A 19,587-nucleotide genomic window follows, 5' to 3' on the forward strand; every position below is an offset into this window, starting at 1 on the left:
AATTGTGTAAGTGTTGCCGTGTGCTCGGTAGTCGGAATTAGCTCTGCACTGTTTTCACTTTTATGTTTGCTTTTTGTGTAAATGGAATTGTGTTTTCTTTTTTTGTGTGCATTTGGTGGAATTGTATTTGTGTGCTTTCCGTTCGTCGCGAATAAATGTGCTTTATTGTTGAACTGTTTCCCGCTTCGCTTCGTCTTTTTCCCCATTGAACCCCCATCTTGCTTCACGTAAAGGGTTGGTAGTGGGCTGAGTACGCCCGATAATTAATCGAACCGTCGAGGTCGACGATAACACCGCTCGGTTATTCTGATAGTACGGAACGGGTCGCTTAAGTGGCCCATGTCCGAAGTCGACCTGCGGCGAGGTGCGATCGCCCGGTCTACCCTCCGCGTGGGTACTTAGGTAGTTCGAATTTGGCGAGCAACCCTATCCCACGTGGGGGCTGATTGGCTCGATCGCGGTGAGACCGAAAGGTCCACCCGTGACTGGTTCCCGGCGTTAGTCCGAGAGGGTCACGACTGGATTGTCCGTCCGGTGGGCGACGTGCCGCGATTCGAGTTACGTGGCCGTCAGCACGCCGGCGGGCGCGAAGACCGCAACACTGGTGTCAGGTCGTGCGATACAAATTCATCGCCCTCCTCGCGGCACTGGTATCGGAGAACAGGAAAACGGGCTCTCCTGTCTCCGGCTAAATTCACGGGAATCGGTCCAGGGGTGAGAGAAGCGACCCCCGATTCCCTCCAAATTACGAGCGAGCAAATTAACCCTTCACGAGAAGCAAGATGGCGTCTCAAGGCGAGCGGGAGCCGGGGGTATTAGAAATGTATATGTGTAATAATGTAGAGTCCATGGTCCAGGATGGAATCCCCGAGCAGGAAATGTTGATTGTGCAGGAACACGGACTCGCCCAACTGAACCCAGGGCCCGAGGGGGGTGCGGCAGCGGCCGCGTTGTATGACACCCCCCCCCCCTCTCCACCAAGACCCTTCCCCAACCCTTGCCGAAACGGCTCAGCTGAGTGCATCCAACATGGCCCAGCTATGCGCCATGCTGGCGGCAATGAACGAAAAGATGGATGCGAATACACAAAAAATGGATGCAAACACAAATGAAATGAAAAACGAAATGAAAGGCATGAACGAGAAGATGGATACAAATACAAATGAAATGAAAAACGAAATGAACAAGCAAATAAACGGAATGGAAGCAAACATGAAGGAAGAAATGAAAAAGCTGCGGGGTGAGACGCAGAACATGGGCCGAAGCCTGCAGGCGGGCATGAAGGCCGTGACCGGGGAGATAAAAATGGCGACTCCACGTGTGGGATCAAACGAGCTGGGTGGGGGTGCAACGGCTGACAGGCCCGCGGTGGAGGCGGGTGAAAAAATAATTCGTGGAACGTGTTGGGCGAGGGTCGCGACGGTGACCAAGAGGGAAAAATTAAATGGGGAGACCAAAACGTGTGAGACGAGACACGAGGTGACGACAACAGAAATAATAGTTGAGACAAGGGAGGTAAAGGGTGAAGAGTTGGCAGAGACACGGGAGATGGGAACGATAGAGGGAAGACTACACGATGAAGACGGGGTAAGTGACGCGCACGCACACACGGAGGTAGTGGAGGACAATGGGGTTGAGCTCGCGGAGCGTGTTGGGACCCGGTGCGAGCACCTGGATGGCCTCCTCCAGGAACGAGGGGAGGGAGTATGCCCCCTTGAGGTGAGTCACGACCAGGTGGGTTCGGTCGTGTTTTGCGAGGTTGAGGGGACGAGTGCTGTGGACAGGTGCACTGAGAGCTTGGGGGGTGTAGAGGCCCCGGAGACCCTTGTGGGGACACGAATCCCCAGTGTGGTTGTCCCTGTGTGTGTGGTGCAAGGTGTGAGTGCGTCCCCGTGTGTGGAAGCGACCCCGTGTGTGAGTGGTGTGGTGGCGATGGTGCCAGAGTACGTGCTTCCCAGCACGCCGTGTGTGGATGAGGCACCGTGTGTGGAAGAGGCCGTGTGTGTGAGTGAAACGGCCAGTGTGGATGAGGAACCGCGGTTGAGTGCCCCCGCGTGTGTGAGTGAGGAACCGCGGGTTAGTGCCCCCGCGTGTGTGGGTGAGGCACCGTGTGTGGATGAGGCACGGAGTGTGAGTGAGGCACCGCGGGTTAGTGCCCCCGCGTGTGTGGGTGAGGCACCGTGTGTGGAAGAGACCGCGTGTGTGAGTGTCGCCGTGTGTATGAGTGAGGTACCGCGGGTGAGTGCCCCCGCGTGTATGAGTGAGGCACGGTGTGTGGATGAGGCACAGCGGTTGAGTGCCCTCGCGTGCGTGGGTGAGGCACCGCGGGTGAGTGCCCCTGCGCGAGTGAATAGAGCACCACGTGTGAGTAGTATGGTTTGTGTGAGTAGTGAGGCACGCGTGAGTGAACGGCCGTGTGCAAGGTCGCTGTGTGCCAGGGAGACCGTGTGTGTGAGAGAGCGGTATGTGAGGGAGATGTCGGTCGGCATGCGGGAGCACGCAGCCGCGTCTCCCGGTGTGAATGTGATGGAGTGGACTGTGTGCGTCGTAACACGCAGGTGTGCGTGGGTTGAATGGCGACGACGAAGGCGACATGAGAAGAAAGAAAGCCGAGTAGCGGCTGTAGTTGTTTCGCGGACCGTGCCGGGTTCACCCAGCAGTGAGCACGCGGTTCGTGCTGTGCAACGCACGAGACCACCACGTGCTCGCTTGCGAGAGTGAAGTCCCGGTCCGGAAACGCACGCGGTGGATTTGCCGATCCCGCGGACGGACAAAGTTTAGGCAGGTAAATGGATTTGGACCGGACGGGTTCTCCACGCGATCGTGTGTGTTCAGCTCCAACGGGCAAAGCACATGTGTTCGCGTGGGGAACCCCTCGAGACGTGTGGCTTGTGTTTTTTTTTTATATGCGCACAGTGACGTCATGGCTGCACGTGGGGTTGGAATCCGGCAGGAGGGGTATTTCTGCCGGATGGTCCCGTCCAAGGAGGGACGAGGAACACGTGCAGCTGCATGACGTCACGGGCAGTTGCAAGGTGCAAAGAGCGCGAGTTGCCGCGCAGGTGCTGCGCATGGAAAAAAAAAAAAAGAAAGCCAAGCCTCACTTTCGGGTGCAAAGGATTCCTGGGCAAGGGGTGAAAGACCCCCTTACCTGGGCACAGGATGGAAACTAGTTAGGGGAAGGGTTAGCTTAGCTAGACCGACTTCATGGGGCAGGGGTAAGTCCTCATGGAGTCCGTGGAATGGATTAGTTAGAGGGATTGTAGCCAGATTTAGGTGGGGAAATAAAATGATTTATTTGGAGACAGTGACAGACAGTGAATGTGTAGAGGGGACGTAGTTTAGCTACGTAGTGTTAAAAGGAACGTGCTGTAGTTTAAGGGACGACGTGGGAGCACGAGTTAGTTAGGGGATGCAGATAGAAGGATGGCAGAGTTCAGCGGTGTGTGTTGAAGAGTTGGAGAGTTGTGAGGTGAGTGCTTGGTGAGTGAGTGAGGCCAGCGGGTCTGTGTGTGTGGAGTGAATGGGGAATGCATGGTGCGATGAGTGATTGGGGGGAGGAGTGACTCCCGCCCAAGGGACCCGGGGTCAGTGTAGAGTGAGTTAGCTGGGTTAGTCAAATTGAAAAATGGAGGTCGTTTTGTTGTTGGTGGGAAAGTAGGCTCGAGACCCATTTGGAGGGGTGCAGGAGCCCTGTTGACGGGCTTGGGAGCGTGGCTGCGAAAGGTGAGTATCGCTGAGTGGGTACCCCGGGCACCAGGCTAGTCGGCCGCGGTAGGCCATGGGCCCATGGGGGGCCGGGATAGAGTAGTGGGCACGGGTGCGCCTGCTTGGTGCGGGGGCCCGGGGCGCCATTAGCCGCGTGGGCAGTGTAGTGGGCACGGGTGACCCTCGGAAAGGGGCCCGGGAGGCCGGCCTGCCACGTGTGCGTTTCAGGGGAGGTGCCATGGGGGGCACTCCCGGTGTTAGGGAGCTGGTAGGCTCGGAGGCAGTGGAGTGCACGGTGGTGCCATAGCGGGAGATTCGGCAGAGGGTGGTGCCTGCCAAAGGGAGCCACGTGTCCCAGCCAGGAGACCGTGTGAGGGCACGGAGAGAAAATTGGGGGGCGAGGCCCGAAATTGTGAGGACACCAACACAGGCGACGGGAATCTGGGTTGTTAGAACCAATAGTTTAAGCGAGAGGCGCTTGTTGAAAGCCCCGGGGTAGTTTAACAGTTAAATGGTTAGGGTAGATTAGGAGATGTACCCCTCCGCACCATCCATCCCCTCGCTGTCGTTGTGGGCCGCTGGACCCACTTTGGTTATAGATCGCCGAACTCTGGGGAGGCCATTCTGAGGCTTCGTTGGGCCTCGACACAGGACGTTAGCTCTCCCTTATTCCCCTCCGGGAAGGGAACGTAGGGGTTGGGAGTAGGCTAGGTGACAGGATAGGTTAGCCGAACAAGGACGATAAAGGGGGTTAGGGGACGATTTATAGTGGGGAAGTAAAAATAAAAACAACAAAAAAAAAATAAGTGGGGGCTAAATTGGTTTTTGACAAATTAAGGGAGTGGGTATGTACAGTGACAGGCAAAGGCGATAGGTTGGGAGGGAGACGGGTAGGTAGGTCCGAGCCCGCCTTCCAAGTGGCCAGCACCACCGCACTCCCTCCACCAACCTCCACTGAACGGCAAAGGCTGGCCAACTTCATCGGCTGGCCGTGTTTTGCTGCAAGGCAGAGGCCGGCGAACTTCATCGGCAGTTGTTGTTGTGCTGCAAGGCCTGTGCCGGCCAGTTCATCTGCAGCTGTGGTACTTCAAGGCCTGTGCCGGCCAGTTCATCTGCGGGCTGTGTTTGCCTGCAGCAGCCTTCTTCTGCGGGCTGTGTTTGCCTGCTGCCTTTGCCATGCCATGCCCACTGCCCACGTTCACCAGCCCCGTTCAATTTTTGCTTTGCCCCCCCTGTTCATTTCCATGTGCGCCAGGATCAGAAAGCAACAGTTTGCAAGCTGCGAGAACTGCCCTGTTGGCAGCTACAACACGGGCCTGCAGTGGCGGCCCGTGCACCGTGTTTGTGTTCATGCATCCATTCGTTGTGCTCATTGCGTGTGCCACTTGAGCTGGCACGGAGACTACGTTTGTGCGGCCCATGCACCGTTGTGGTTCACTGAGTTCAGTTCAAAAGGGAAGGCCTTGGACTGCGTGTGAGCAGCCAGCCACGTTCCCTGTCACCTGCATTGTTTGAGTCAGAGACTGCATGTGGGCAGCCTGGCTCCCTGCTAACTGCTTTCTTTTGCAGAGTTCAATGATCCTGGGCCATGGTTTAGTGTAAGATTTGTAAGTTAAGGTTAAGATGTACTGTACATATGAGTGCGCCCCCGGCATGTATGTCTTAGCGCCGGCAATTTTATTTAAGTCGTCCGTGTGAGTGAGTTTGTTTAGGTAGTTACGCAGCCCTCAGGTTATTTATTTTGGGGACACGAATACCATGAATGTCGCACTCAGGGATCCGTAGGTAAAGTGTACTAGGGGAAAACTACACATGATGGCACACGAAAATTTGACGACTCGGGACGAGTCTGTAAAAAGGGAAGGGGTAGTGTTGTGGTTACCAGATTCGCAAACCACCATTCAGGTCCCTTAGGTGAGGTATCTCGGTAAGTGCATGTGTAGTTAGGCCCAAACCCGTTGTCTAGTGGGAATACATGTCATTTATACGTGCTGCGACTTCAGGATAGCCGTTTTCTTTTACTATCTTTATTTTGGACCAATCGCCACCATCACAACCACAACAACAACCACCAACCACAACGCCGCTTCACCACAACCGCCATGACCTTTACCGTCACAACTCGCCACCATCGCATCACCGTCATCTCGCGCCACTCATGGGCACCGATGCTGGACTCGTGTAGGGCGCACGTTGAACAGCGTGTACAAAATCACGGATTTTCTGCTTCAAAAACGGATCCAAAACGACACACGCCCACTTTTTGCCGTCCAATCGGTGAGCGAGGGGCGAATTGGCCCCGCCCCAGGGCGTTCGATATATGCAAATTTGTGGATCACAATCCTTCACGCCCACTTTTTCTCGCGCCAATGGGGAGCGAGTTGAAAGGTCAAAGGGAGGAGGACAAAGGCGAAGTTACGGGGGGATAAAAGGACGGTGTTCGTCAGTCAAAGGAGTCGTAAAAGTCGGAACGAGGAAGAAGGGAGTCGCAAAGGAGTCAGAAGAGAGTCAGCAGAACGGGAACGAGAAAGAGTCAGCAGAACGGAGGCGAAGGAGTCGGAACGAGGCGAAGGAGTCGGAACAGAGAGTCAAGACTTCGCGGGCGGTGGAGCTGCTCGTCGTGTGCGTTAAAAGTCGGAACGGAGGGGACGAGCTGTGGAGAGGCGGCGAGTCGGACGAAGGGTGCTCGCGTCGTGCAAGGAGCTGCGCGCCCGAGGGAGGCCGGCAGCGCGACCTGGCCGAGGTGGAGACGCTCGTCGCACATAATAAAGATCCTCTATACCCCGAGCATCAGCAACCCCCTCCTGTTTTCCCCCCGCGCTGAGATAGTGCGACCAAGGGGGCCCCGTTCCCACCCCCTGCCAGGCACTGTCCACGAGGCCCGCGGGTTGCGGGGCCATCGCCGCTCCGCGTCTCATCACCAGACGGGTAGGCCCGACCAGGTCTCGGCCCCAGGCCTACCTCATTCTTGAGGGTATTTCTTTTCCTTGGTTTTGGGTATGTGTTGTCGGCGCCATCTGTGAAGTAGAATTGTGTAAGTGTTGCCGTGTGCTCGGTAGTCGGAATTAGCTCTGCACTGTGTTTTCACTTTTATGTTTGCTTTTTGTGTAAATGGAATTGTGTTTTCTTTTTTTTGTGTGCATTTGGTGGAATTGTATTTGTGTGCTTTCCGTTCGTCGCGAATAAATGTGCTTTATTGTTGAACTGTTTCCCGCTTCGCTTCGTCTTTTTCCCCATTGAACCCCCATCTTGCTTCACGTAAAGGGTTGGTAGTGGGCTGAGTACGCCCGATAATTAATCGAACCGTCGAGGTCGACGATAACACCGCTCGGTTATTCTGATAGTACGGAACGGGTCGCTTAAGTGGCCCATGTCCGAAGTCGACCTGCGGCGAGGTGCGATCGCCCGGTCTACCCTCCGCGTGGGTACTTAGGTAGTTCGAATTTGGCGAGCAACCCTATCCCACGTGGGGGCTGATTGGCTCGATCGCGGTGAGACCGAAAGGTCCACCCGTGACTGGTTCCCGGCGTTAGTCCGAGAGGGTCACGACTGGATTGTCCGTCCGGTGGGCGACGTGCCGCGATTCGAGTTACGTGGCCGTCAGCACGCCGGCGGGCGCGAAGACCGCAACACTGGTGTCAGGTCGTGCGATACAAATTCATCGCCCTCCTCGCGGCACTGGTATCGGAGAACAGGAAAACGGGCTCTCCTGTCTCCGGCTAAATTCACGGGAATCGGTCCAGGGGTGAGAGAAGCGACCCCGATTCCCTCCAAATTACGAGCGAGCAAATTAACCCTTCACGAGAAGCAAGATGGCGTCTCAAGGCGAGCGGGAGCCGGGGGTATTAGAAATGTATATGTGTAATAATGTAGAGTCCATGGTCCAGGATGGAATCCCCGAGCAGGAAATGTTGATTGTGCAGGAACACGGACTCGCCCAACTGAACCCAGGGCCCGAGGGGGGTGCGGCAGCGGCCGCGGTGTATGGCACAACCCGGCGCCTCTCCACCAAGACCCTTCCCCAACCCTTGCCGAAACGGCTCAGCTGAGTGCATCCAACATGGCCCAGCTATGCGCCATGCTGGCGGCAATGAACGAAAAGATGGATGCGAATACACAAAAAATGGATGCAAACACAAATGAAATGAAAAACGAAATGAAAGGCATGAACGAGAAGATGGATACAAATACAAATGAAATGAAAAACGAAATGAACAAGCAAATAAACGGAATGGAAGCAAACATGAAGGAAGAAATGAAAAAGCTGCGGGGTGAGACGCAGAACATGGGCCGAAGCCTGCAGGCGGGCATGAAGGCCGTGACCGGGGAGATAAAAATGGCGACTCCACGTGTGGGATCAAACGAGCTGGGTGGGGGTGCAACGGCTGACAGGCCCGCGGTGGAGGCGGGTGAAAAAATAATTCGTGGAACGTGTTGGGCGAGGGTCGCGACGGTGACCAAGAGGGAAAAATTAAATGGGGAGACCAAAACGTGTGAGACGAGACACGAGGTGACGACAACAGAAATAATAGTTGAGACAAGGGAGGTAAAGGGTGAAGAGTTGGCAGAGACACGGGAGATGGGAACGATAGAGGGAAGACTACACGATGAAGACGGGGTAAGTGACGCGCACGCACACACGGAGGTAGTGGAGGACAATGGGGTTGAGCTCGCGGAGCGTGTTGGGACCCGGTGCGAGCACCTGGATGGCCTCCTCCAGGAACGACGGGAGGGAGTATGCCCCCTTGAGGTGAGTCACGACCAGGTGGGTTCGGTCGTGTTTTGCGAGGTTGAGGGGACGAGTGCTGTGGACAGGTGCACTGAGAGCTTGGGGGGTGTAGAGGCCCCGGAGACCCTTGTGGGGACACGAATCCCCAGTGTGGTTGTCCCTGTGTGTGTGGTGCAAGGTGTGAGTGCGTCCCCGTGTGTGGAAGCGACCCCGTGTGTGAGTGGTGTGGTGGCGATGGTGCCAGAGTACGTGCTTCCCAGCACGCCGTGTGTGGATGAGGCACCGTGTGTGGAAGAGGCCGTGTGTGTGAGTGAAACGGCCAGTGTGGATGAGGAACCGCGGTTGAGTGCCCCCGCGTGTGTGAGTGAGGAACCGCGGGTTAGTGCCCCCGCGTGTGTGGGTGAGGCACCGTGTGTGGATGAGGCACGGAGTGTGAGTGAGGCACCGCGGGTTAGTGCCCCCGCGTGTGTGGGTGAGGCACCGTGTGTGGAAGAGACCGCGTGTGTGAGTGTCGCCGTGTGTATGAGTGAGGTACCGCGGGTGAGTGCCCCCGCGTGTATGAGTGAGGCACGGTGTGTGGATGAGGCACAGCGGTTGAGTGCCCTCGCGTGCGTGGGTGAGGCACCGCGGGTGAGTGCCCCCGCGCGAGTGAATAGAGCACCACGTGTGAGTAGTATGGTTTGTGTGAGTAGTGAGGCACGCGTGAGTGAACGGCCGTGTGCAAGGTCGCTGTGTGCCAGGGAGACCGTGTGTGTGAGAGAGCGGTATGTGAGGGAGATGTCGGTCGGCATGCGGGAGCACGCAGCCGCGTCTCCCGGTGTGAATGTGATGGAGTGGACTGTGTGCGTCGTAACACGCAGGTGTGCGTGGGTTGAATGGCGACGACGAAGGCGACATGAGAAGAAAGAAAGCCGAGTAGCGGCTGTAGTTGTTTCGCGGACCGTGCCGGGTTCACCCAGCAGTGAGCACGCGGTTCGTGCTGTGCAACGCACGAGACCACCACGTGCTCGCTTGCGAGAGTGAAGTCCCGGTCCGGAAACGCACGCGGTGGATTTGCCGATCCCGCGGACGGACAAAGTTTAGGCAGGTAAATGGATTTGGACCGGACGGGTTCTCCACGCGATCGTGTGTGTTCAGCTCCAACGGGCAAAGCACATGTGTTCGCGTGGGGAACCCCTCGAGACGTGTGGCTTGTGTTTTTTTTTTATATGCGCACAGTGACGTCATGGCTGCACGTGGGGTTGGAATCCGGCAGGAGGGGTATTTCTGCCGGATGGTCCCGTCCAAGGAGGGACGAGGAACACGTGCAGCTGCATGACGTCACGGGCAGTTGCAAGGTGCAAAGAGCGCGAGTTGCCGCGCAGGTGCTGCGCATGGAAAAAAAAAAAAAGAAAGCCAAGCCTCACTTTCGGGTGCAAAGGATTCCTGGGCAAGGGGTGAAAGACCCCCTTACCTGGGCACAGGATGGAAACTAGTTAGGGGGAAGGGTTAGCTTAGCTAGACCGACTTCATGGGGCAGGGGTAAGTCCTCATGGAGTCCGTGGAATGGATTAGTTAGAGGGATTGTAGCCAGATTTAGGTGGGGAAATAAAATGATTTATTTGGAGACAGTGACAGACAGTGAATGTGTAGAGGGGACGTAGTTTAGCTACGTAGTGTTAAAAGGAACGTGCTGTAGTTTAAGGGACGACGTGGGAGCACGAGTTAGTTAGGGGATGCAGATAGAAGGATGGCAGAGTTCAGCGGTGTGTGTTGAAGAGTTGGAGAGTTGTGAGGTGAGTGCTTGGTGAGTGAGTGAGGCCAGCGGGTCTGTGTGTGTGGAGTGAATGGGGAATGCATGGTGCGATGAGTGATTGGGGGGAGGAGTGACTCCCGCCCAAGGGACCCCGGGGTCAGTGTAGAGTGAGTTAGCTGGGTTAGTCAAATTGAAAAATGGAGGTCGTTTTGTTGTTGGTGGGAAAGTAGGCTCGAGACCCATTTGGAGGGGTGCAGGAGCCCTGTTGACGGGCTTGGGAGCGTGGCTGCGAAAGGTGAGTATCGCTGAGTGGGTACCCCGGGCACCAGGCTAGTCGGCCGCGGTAGGCCATGGGCCCATGGGGGGCCGGGATAGAGTAGTGGGCACGGGTGCGCCTGCTTGGTGCGGGGGCCCGGGCGCCATTAGCCGCGTGGGCAGTGTAGTGGGCACGGGTGACCCTCGGAAAGGGGCCCGGGAGGCCGGCCTGCCACGTGTGCGTTTCAGGGGAGGTGCCATGGGGGCACTCCCCGGTGTTAGGGAGCTGGTAGGCTCGGAGGCAGTGTAGTGCCCGGGGTGCCATAGCGGGAGATTCGGCAGAGGGTGGTGCCTGCCAAAGGGAGCCACGTGTCCCAGCCAGGAGACCGTGTGAGGGCACGGAGAGAAAATTGGGGGGCGAGGCCCGAAATTGAGAGGACACCAACACAGGCGACGGGAATCTGGGTTGTTAGAACCAATAGTTTAAGCGAGAGGCGCTTGTTGAAAGCCCCGGGGTAGTTTAACAGTTAAATGGTTAGGGTAGATTAGGAGATGTACCCCTCCGCACCATCCATCCCCTCGCTGTCGTTGTGGGCCGCTGGACCCACTTTGGTTATAGATCGCCGAACTCTGGGGAGGCCATTCTGAGGCTTCGTTGGGCCTCGACACAGGACGTTAGCTCTCCCTTATTCCCCTCCGGGAAGGGAACGTAGGGGTTGGGAGTAGGCTAGGTGACAGGATAGGTTAGCCGAACAAGGACGATAAAGGGGGTTAGGGGACGATTTATAGTGGGGAAGTAAAAATAAAAACAACAAAAAAAAATAAGTGGGGGCTAAATTGGTTTTTCACAAATTAAGGGAGTGGGTATGTACAGTGACAGGCAAAGGCGATAGGTTGGGAGGGAGACGGGTAGGTAGGTCCGAGCCCGCCTTCCAAGTGGCCAGCACCACCGCACTCCCTCCACCAACCTCCACTGAACGGCAAAGGCTGGCCAACTTCATCGGCTGGCCGTGTTTTGCTGCAAGGCAGAGGCCGGCGAACTTCATCGGCAGTTGTTGTTGTGCTGCAAGGCCTGTGCCGGCCAGTTCATCTGCAGCTGTGGTACTTCAAGGCCTGTGCCGGCCAGTTCATCTGCGGGCTGTGTTTGCCTGCAGCAGCCTTCTTCTGCGGGCTGTGTTTGCCTGCTGCCTTTGCCATGCCATGCCCACTGCCCACGTTCACCAGCCCCGTTCAATTTTTGCTTTGCCCCCCTGTTCATTTCCATGTGCGCCAGGATCAGAAAGCAACAGTTTGCAAGCTGCGAGAACTGCCCTGTTGGCAGCTACAACACGGGCCTGCAGTGGCGGCCCGTGCACCGTGTTTGTGTTCATGCATCCATTCGTTGTGCTCATTGCGTGTGCCACTTGAGCTGGCACGGAGACTACGTTTGTGCGGCCCATGCACCGTTGTGGTTCACTGAGTTCAGTTCAAAAGGGAAGGCCTTGGACTGCGTGTGAGCAGCCAGCCACGTTCCCTGTCACCTGCATTGTTTGAGTCAGAGACTGCATGTGGGCAGCCTGGCTCCCTGCTAACTGCTTTCTTTTGCAGAGTTCAATGATCCTGGGCCATGGTTTAGTGTAAGATTTGTAAGTTAAGGTTAAGATGTACTGTACATATGAGTGCGCCCCGGCATGTATGTCTTAGCGCCGGCAATTTTATTTAAGTCGTCCGTGTGAGTGAGTTTGTTTAGGTAGTTACGCAGCCCTCAGGTTATTTATTTTGGGGACACGAATACCATGAATGTCGCACTCAGGGATCCGTAGGTAAAGTGTACTAGGGGAAAACTACACATGATGGCACACGAAAATTTGACGACTCGGGACGAGTCTGTAAAAAGGGAAGGGGGTAGTGTTGTGGTTACCAGATTCGCAAACCACCATTCAGGTCCCTTAGGTGAGGTATCTCGGTAAGTGCATGTGTAGTTAGGCCCAAACCCGTTGTCTAGTGGGAATACATGTCATTTATACGTGCTGCGACTTCAGGATAGCCGTTTTTCTTTTACTATCTTTATTTTGGACCAATCGCCACCATCACAACCACAACAACAACCACCAACCACAACGCCGCTTCACCACAACCGCCATGACCTTTACCGTCACAACTCGCCACCATCGCATCACCGTCATCTCGCGCCACTCATGGGCACCGATGCTGGACTCGTGTAGGGCGCACGTTGAACAGCGTGTACAAAATCACGGATTTTCTGCTTCAAAAACGGATCCAAAACGACACACGCCCACTTTTTGCCGTCCAATCGGTGAGCGAGGGGCGAATTGGCCCGCCCCCAGGGCGATCGATATATGCAAATTTGTGGATCAAAAAGCCTTCACGCCCACTTTTTCTCGGGCCAATGGGGAGCGAGTTGAAAGGTCAAAGGGAGGGGGTCAAAGGCGAAGTTACGGGGGGATAAAAGGACGGTGTTCGTCAGTCAAAGGAGTCGTAAAAGTCGGAACGAGGAAGAAGGGAGTCGCAAAGGAGTCAGAAGAGAGTCAGCAGAACGGGAACGAGAAAGAGTCAGCAGAACGGAGGCGAAGGAGTCGGAACGAGGCGAAGGAGTCGGAACAGAGAGTCAAGACTTCGCGGGCGGTGGAGCTGCTCGTCGTGTGCGTTAAAAGTCGGAACGGAGGGGACGAGCTGTGGAGAGGCGGCGAGTCGGACGAAGGGTGCTCGCGTCGTGCAAGGAGCTGCGCGCCCGAGGGAGGCCGGCAGCGCGACCTGGCCGAGGTGGAGACGCTCGTCGCACATAATAAAGATCCTCTATACCCCGAGCATCAGCAACCCCCTCCTGTTTTCCCCCCGCGCTGAGATAGTGCGACCAAGGGGGCCCCGTTCCCACCCCTGCCAGGCACTGTCCACGAGGCCCGCGGGTTGCGGGGCCATCGCCGCTCCGCGTCTCATCACCAGACGGGTAGGCCCGACCAGGTCTCGGCCCCAGGCCTACCTCATTCTTGAGGGTATTTCTTTTCCTTGGTTTTGGGTATGTGTTGTCGGCGCCATCTGTGAAGTAGAATTGTGTAAGTGTTGCCGTGTGCTCGGTAGTCGGAATTAGCTCTGCACTGTGTTTTCACTTTTATGTTTGCTTTTTGTGTAAATGGAATTGTGTTTTCTTTTTTTGTGTGCATTTGGTGGAATTGTATTTGTGTGCTTTCCGTTCGTCGCGAATAAATGTGCTTTATTGTTGAACTGTTTCCCGCTTCGCTTCGTCTTTTTCCCCATTGAACCCCCATCTTGCTTCACGTAAAGGGTTGGTAGTGGGTTGAGTACGCCCGATAATTAATCGAACCGTCGAGGTCGACGATAACACCGCTCGGTTATTCTGATAGTACGGAACGGGTCGCTTAAGTGGCCCGTGTCCGAAGTCGACCTGCGGCGAGGTGCGATCGCCCGGTCTACCCTCCGCGTGGGTACTTAGGTAGTTCGAATTTGGCGAGCAACCCTATCCCACGCGGGGGCTGATTGGCTCGATCGCGGTGAGACCGAAAGGTCCACCCGTGACTGGTTCCCGGCGTTAGTCCGAGAGGGTCACGACTGGATTGTCCGTCCGGTGGGCGACGTGCCGCGATTCGAGTTACGTGGCCGTCGCACGCCGGCGGGCGCGAAGACCGCAACAATATATATATATATATATATATGTATGTATATATATATATATATATATATATATGTATATATATATATATATATATGTATATGTATATATATATATATATGTATATGTATATGTATATGTATATATATATATATATATATATATGTATATGTATATGTATATGTATATATATATATATATATATATATATGTATATGTATATATATATATATATATATATATATATATATATATATATATATATATGTATATATATATATATATATATATGCTCCATCATTCTTCTGAGTTAGTGTTTCCGCATACCATAGCGAGCAAGGGCAGAGGGGAAGGGACGGAGGGAAGTGCGAGAAATTTATCAGGGGTAAAATAACTTTCAGGTTACCCTGTATATGTATATGTGTATGTATATGTATATGTATATGTATATGTATATGTATATATATATATATATATATATATATATATATATATATATATATATATGTATATGTATATATATATATATATATATATATATATGTATATGTATATGTATATATATATATATATATATATATATATATATATATATATATATCTTCTTCTTCTTCTTTCGGCTGCTCCCGTCCGGGGTCGCCACAGCGGATCATCCGTATGATCCAAATTGTGATTTGGCACATGTTTTACGCCGGATGCCCTTCCTGACACAACCCTGGTCGCCTCTTACGACACAGGGATCTGGCACACCTATTTTAACCGGGGTATACACTGGCCCAGTACACTGGTACTCATTTCGCCGACCTCGGAAGGATGACAGGCTGAGTCAACCCCTGGTGTATTCATTCAGTGGCCCAACGGGGCTTGAACTCAGGACCTTTTGGATCCCAAGCAGCTGCCCTAACCACTGCGCCAACACCAGGATATCTATATATATATATATATATATATATATATATATATATATATATATATATATATATATATATATATATATATATATATATATATATATATATACATACACAACCCATCGTTTTGCTGAGGGGGGTGGAGAAAGAGAGAGGGGGAGAGGAGGGTGGGGAAGCGTGGAGTGGGTGAAGAAGGGGACGATAGGAAGGGAGGGGGGGAGAGCAATGCCTCATGAAACATTGCTGGACACTGTGGGAGGGATGGGTGTGAGAGAGAAAGACAGAGGTGTGGGAGGATATTGCTGCATTCTATTTGGAGGGGGTCGCGAGGAGGGGACAGACAGACAGACAGAGTGGGGGAGGGGGAGGAGGAAAGAAAAAACAGAGATGGGGAAGGGTGGAGGTGGCATTAGCAGAGTGATATGTTATGCTTAATGACCGAACACAAATTTTTAAAAAATGTCATGTCAGAATAGCTTTACAGACAACCACAAAACAGAGTTTGTAATGTTAACCACAGGCACATCTGCAAAAACTTTGATATCCCAGTTCGAGAAAATTTGTGGGAACATTAACCAAAAGCATGGACTGAAAACATGGAAGTACTGCTCACGTACGACATAATGATCCCATCGAGTGTGAACATCGAAAAAGCATTGCCACCAGATATCACACTTTGTAACTAAAAAAGAGAGAAGAAGGCATTGCTAAGTGCGGTATTAATCCCAGTGATTTTGGACTAAACAATTCAGAAATCAAAAAAATTACCAAATACCAAGATCTCAAGAATGAAGTGAAAAGATCCTGGAAGCTGAAGAATGCCAAAGTTGGACCAGTGATAGTTGGAGCTATGGGAATGATGACGAAGAACCTCACAGAGATCTTAAAAACCATCCCTGGGAATATTATTACAAACGAACTGCAGTTGGAAGCTGTCTGGGGCTCAGCGACAATCCTGAAGAGAGCCCTCGGCACAAAACTTTGAAAACAGAAAACTTCACAGCTTGGTCAATGAATCGTGACCCCTCACTGAAATGAAGGTGGATACTTTGAGCCCACCCTGGGAGGATTCCATTCCACATTCTGAAACCCACATATATAGATTCCAATCGAACACACACACACACACACACACACACACACACACACACACACACACACACACACACACACACACACACACACACACACACACACACACACTCACACTCACACTCACACTCACACTCACACTCACACTCACACTCACACTCAAACTAAAACGGAGGTGGATACTTTAAGACCTGGGAGGGCTCAATTCCACTGTCTGAAACCTGTATGCGGAGATATCAACCAACAACCAACAACACAAACCAGAAACCTTGTGCAGCTTTAACCCTTGTTTTAGGGGATTTCAATAAATGATTAAAAAAGACGTTGCATTCTCGACGTTTCAAGATGTGCATAAACATTAATATTTGAAAACAGCTGCCAATCTTCATGTGATGGGTAAAAAAACAAAATTGGCTCTAATTTTAGAAAACGTGTCAATGCGGCGAACAGCTCGGAAATCGTGTTTTCAGCTTCAAAAGTCACAAAGATAAACTCCCAACGATTCTGAGAGCAAACTCGGTTCATATAAAATAACTAACTGAGAACGTCTGTACCTCCATCCTCGCTGGACCAAGGTCGTGTGGTACCCGAGAATCAATTATCGACGTCATAAGTTCCATGTGTACCCGACTCCATGAAAGCATCAGTTAAATTTGTTTTTTCACATTTAGAAGGTAATGGTTGTTTTCCCGTTAAGCTTGCTAAATCACCGGGTGAGGTCAAACACATCCTGTTCCAGGTTCTGTTTGAAGTTCCGCACGGATAAAGCACAAAAAAGAACGCCAAAGGCTTTCCTTTTATATAAATGTTTTTAATTATAGAAATCAAGTGAACAAGTAACAAAATGCAATTCAAGGAAAAAACATCCAAAATTGTAAGGTAGTTTCAGAGGAAAAAGCAAATACCTATTTAATTTTGGGGGGTCAAACATGGACCCCCTTAGATGCTGTTTTTTAATGCTGTGAACAAACATGAGTTGCAACATACCAAATATCATTTTGCGAAGTTTAGTCACAATCCCATCAACAATTTCGGAGAAAAATTTGCAAGTGTCCACGGACAGGCGGACGGACTGACCAACGGATGATGCGCCATCCCATAAGCCCAATGGAACTAGGTTCCGGGTGAGCTACAAATCATCATAACAAAAGCAATTGGGTACCACAGTCTGAAAGGGAATGTGGCATCCTAGTAAACACAACAAAAACAAGAAAAAGAGCAATCAGAGATTCCAGACCCTCGCCAAGACTTCTTTTGAGTGGTCTATTTTTATAGGTTTTAGGGTAAATCCAATATGGCTGCCAAACCATGTGACCTATGACATCATATGTGTGAACCGTTTATTCCTCATAGACAGGCGGTGATACGTGTAAAGTTTCACCTTGATTTGTTGAGCCACTTCCGAGAAGATTTTTGAATATTTTTTTTGTTATAAACAATATGGCTAATAATCATGTGACCAATGATGTCATCAAAAATATTTCTGTGGACCATTTTATCCTGAAATGACCCTCAAAAAAATTTCATACTGATTGGATGTAACGTTCTACATATGTAATTATGATGTCATAGTGAAGGCACTTATGACGTCATAAAATCAATCTCATTAACCTTGAGGAGTGCATGCTATGTGCCAAGCTTCAAGCTTTTTGCTTCATGGGGTTGCAGAGATACAGAGGTTCAAATTTTTTTTTCAATATGGCTGCCACACCACGTGACCTATGACATCATAATTATCATTAAAACATACATGAGCAGTCACACCTATGGTGAAAATTTCATCTCAATCCGACAAGCGATTGCAGAGAAAAGCACTGAAGTTCTATGCAGACAGACAGACAAACAGACAATCAAACGGACCCAAATCTAATACCCTCTCCTTCAGCGAAGGTAACAAGAGCTTACCACAGCCTGAAATCAAAGGGCATGTGGTGCCCTTATTAACATAACAAAAACAATAGGTTACCATGGCCTGAAAGGACTTGTAGTACCCTAATAAACATAACAATAGGGTACCACAGCCTGTAAGGTCTTTTAATACCTTAATAAACATAAAAACAATAGGGTACCACAGCCTGTAAGGGCTTTTAATACCTTAATAAACATAACAACAATAGGGTACCATGGCCTGTAAGGGCTTTTAATTCCTTAATAAACATAACAACAATAGGGTACCACGGCCTGTAAGGGCTTTTAATACCTTAATAAACGTAACAACAATGGGGTACCACAGCCTGTAAGGGCTTTTAATACCTTAATAAACATAACAACAATAGGGTACCACGGCCTGTAAGGGCTTTTAATACCTTAACAAACGTCACAACAATGGGGTCCCACAGCCTGTAAGGGCTTTTAATACCTTAATAAACATAAAAACAATAGGGTATCACAGCCTGTAAGGGCTTTTAATACCTTAATAAACATAAAAACAATAGGGTATCACAGCCTGTAAGGGCTTTTAATACCTTAATAAACATAACAACAAAAGGGTACCACAGCCTGTAAAGGCTTTTAATACCTTAATAAACATAACCACAATAGGGTACCACAGCCTGTAAGGGCTTTTAATACCTTAATAAACATAACAATAGGGTACCACAGCCTGTAAGGGCTTTTAATACCTTAATAAACATAACAATAGGGTATCACAGCCTGTAAGGGCTTTTAATACCTTAATAGACATAACAACAATAGGGTACCACAGCCTGTAAGGGCTTTTAATACCTTAATAAACATAACAACAATAGGGTACCATGGCCTGTAAGGGCTTTTAATTCCTTAATAAACATAACAACAATAGGGTACCACGGCCTGTAAGGGCTTTTAATACCTTAATAAACGTAACAACAATGGGGTACCACAGCCTGTAAGGGCTTTTAATACCTTAATAAACACAACAACAATAGGGTACCATGGCCTGTAAGGGCTTTTAATTCCTTAATAAACATAACAACAATAGGGTACCACGGCCTGTAAGGGCTTTTAATACCTTAACAAACGTCACAACAATGGGGTCCCACAGCCTGTAAGGGCTTTTAATACCTTAATAAACATAAAAACAATAGGGTATCACAGCCTGTAAGGGCTTTTAATACCTTAATAAACATAAAAACAATAGGGTATCACAGCCTGTAAGGGCTTTTAATACCTTAATAAACATAACAACAATAGGGTACCACAGCCTGTAAGGGCATTTAATACCTTAATAAACATAACAATAGGGTACCACAGCCTGTAAGGGCTTTTAATACCTTAATAAACATAACAACAATAGGGTACCACAGCCTGTAAAGGCTTTTAATACCTTAATATACATAACAACAATCGGGTACCATGGCCTGTAAGGGCTTTAATACCTCAATAAACATAACAATAGGGTACCACAGCCTGTAAAGGCTTTTAATACCTTAATAAACATAACAATAGGGTAACACAGCCTGTAAGGGCTTTTAATACCTTAATAAACATAACAATAGGGTACCACAGCCTGTAAGGGCTTTTAATACCTTAATAAACATTACAACAATAG

The sequence above is a fragment of the Eptatretus burgeri genome, chromosome 14 (genome assembly GCF_056783735.1).
Source record: "Eptatretus burgeri isolate ZD-2024b chromosome 14, Ebu_testis_v1, whole genome shotgun sequence".
In the NCBI taxonomy this organism is placed as follows: domain Eukaryota; kingdom Metazoa; phylum Chordata; class Myxini; order Myxiniformes; family Myxinidae; genus Eptatretus; species Eptatretus burgeri.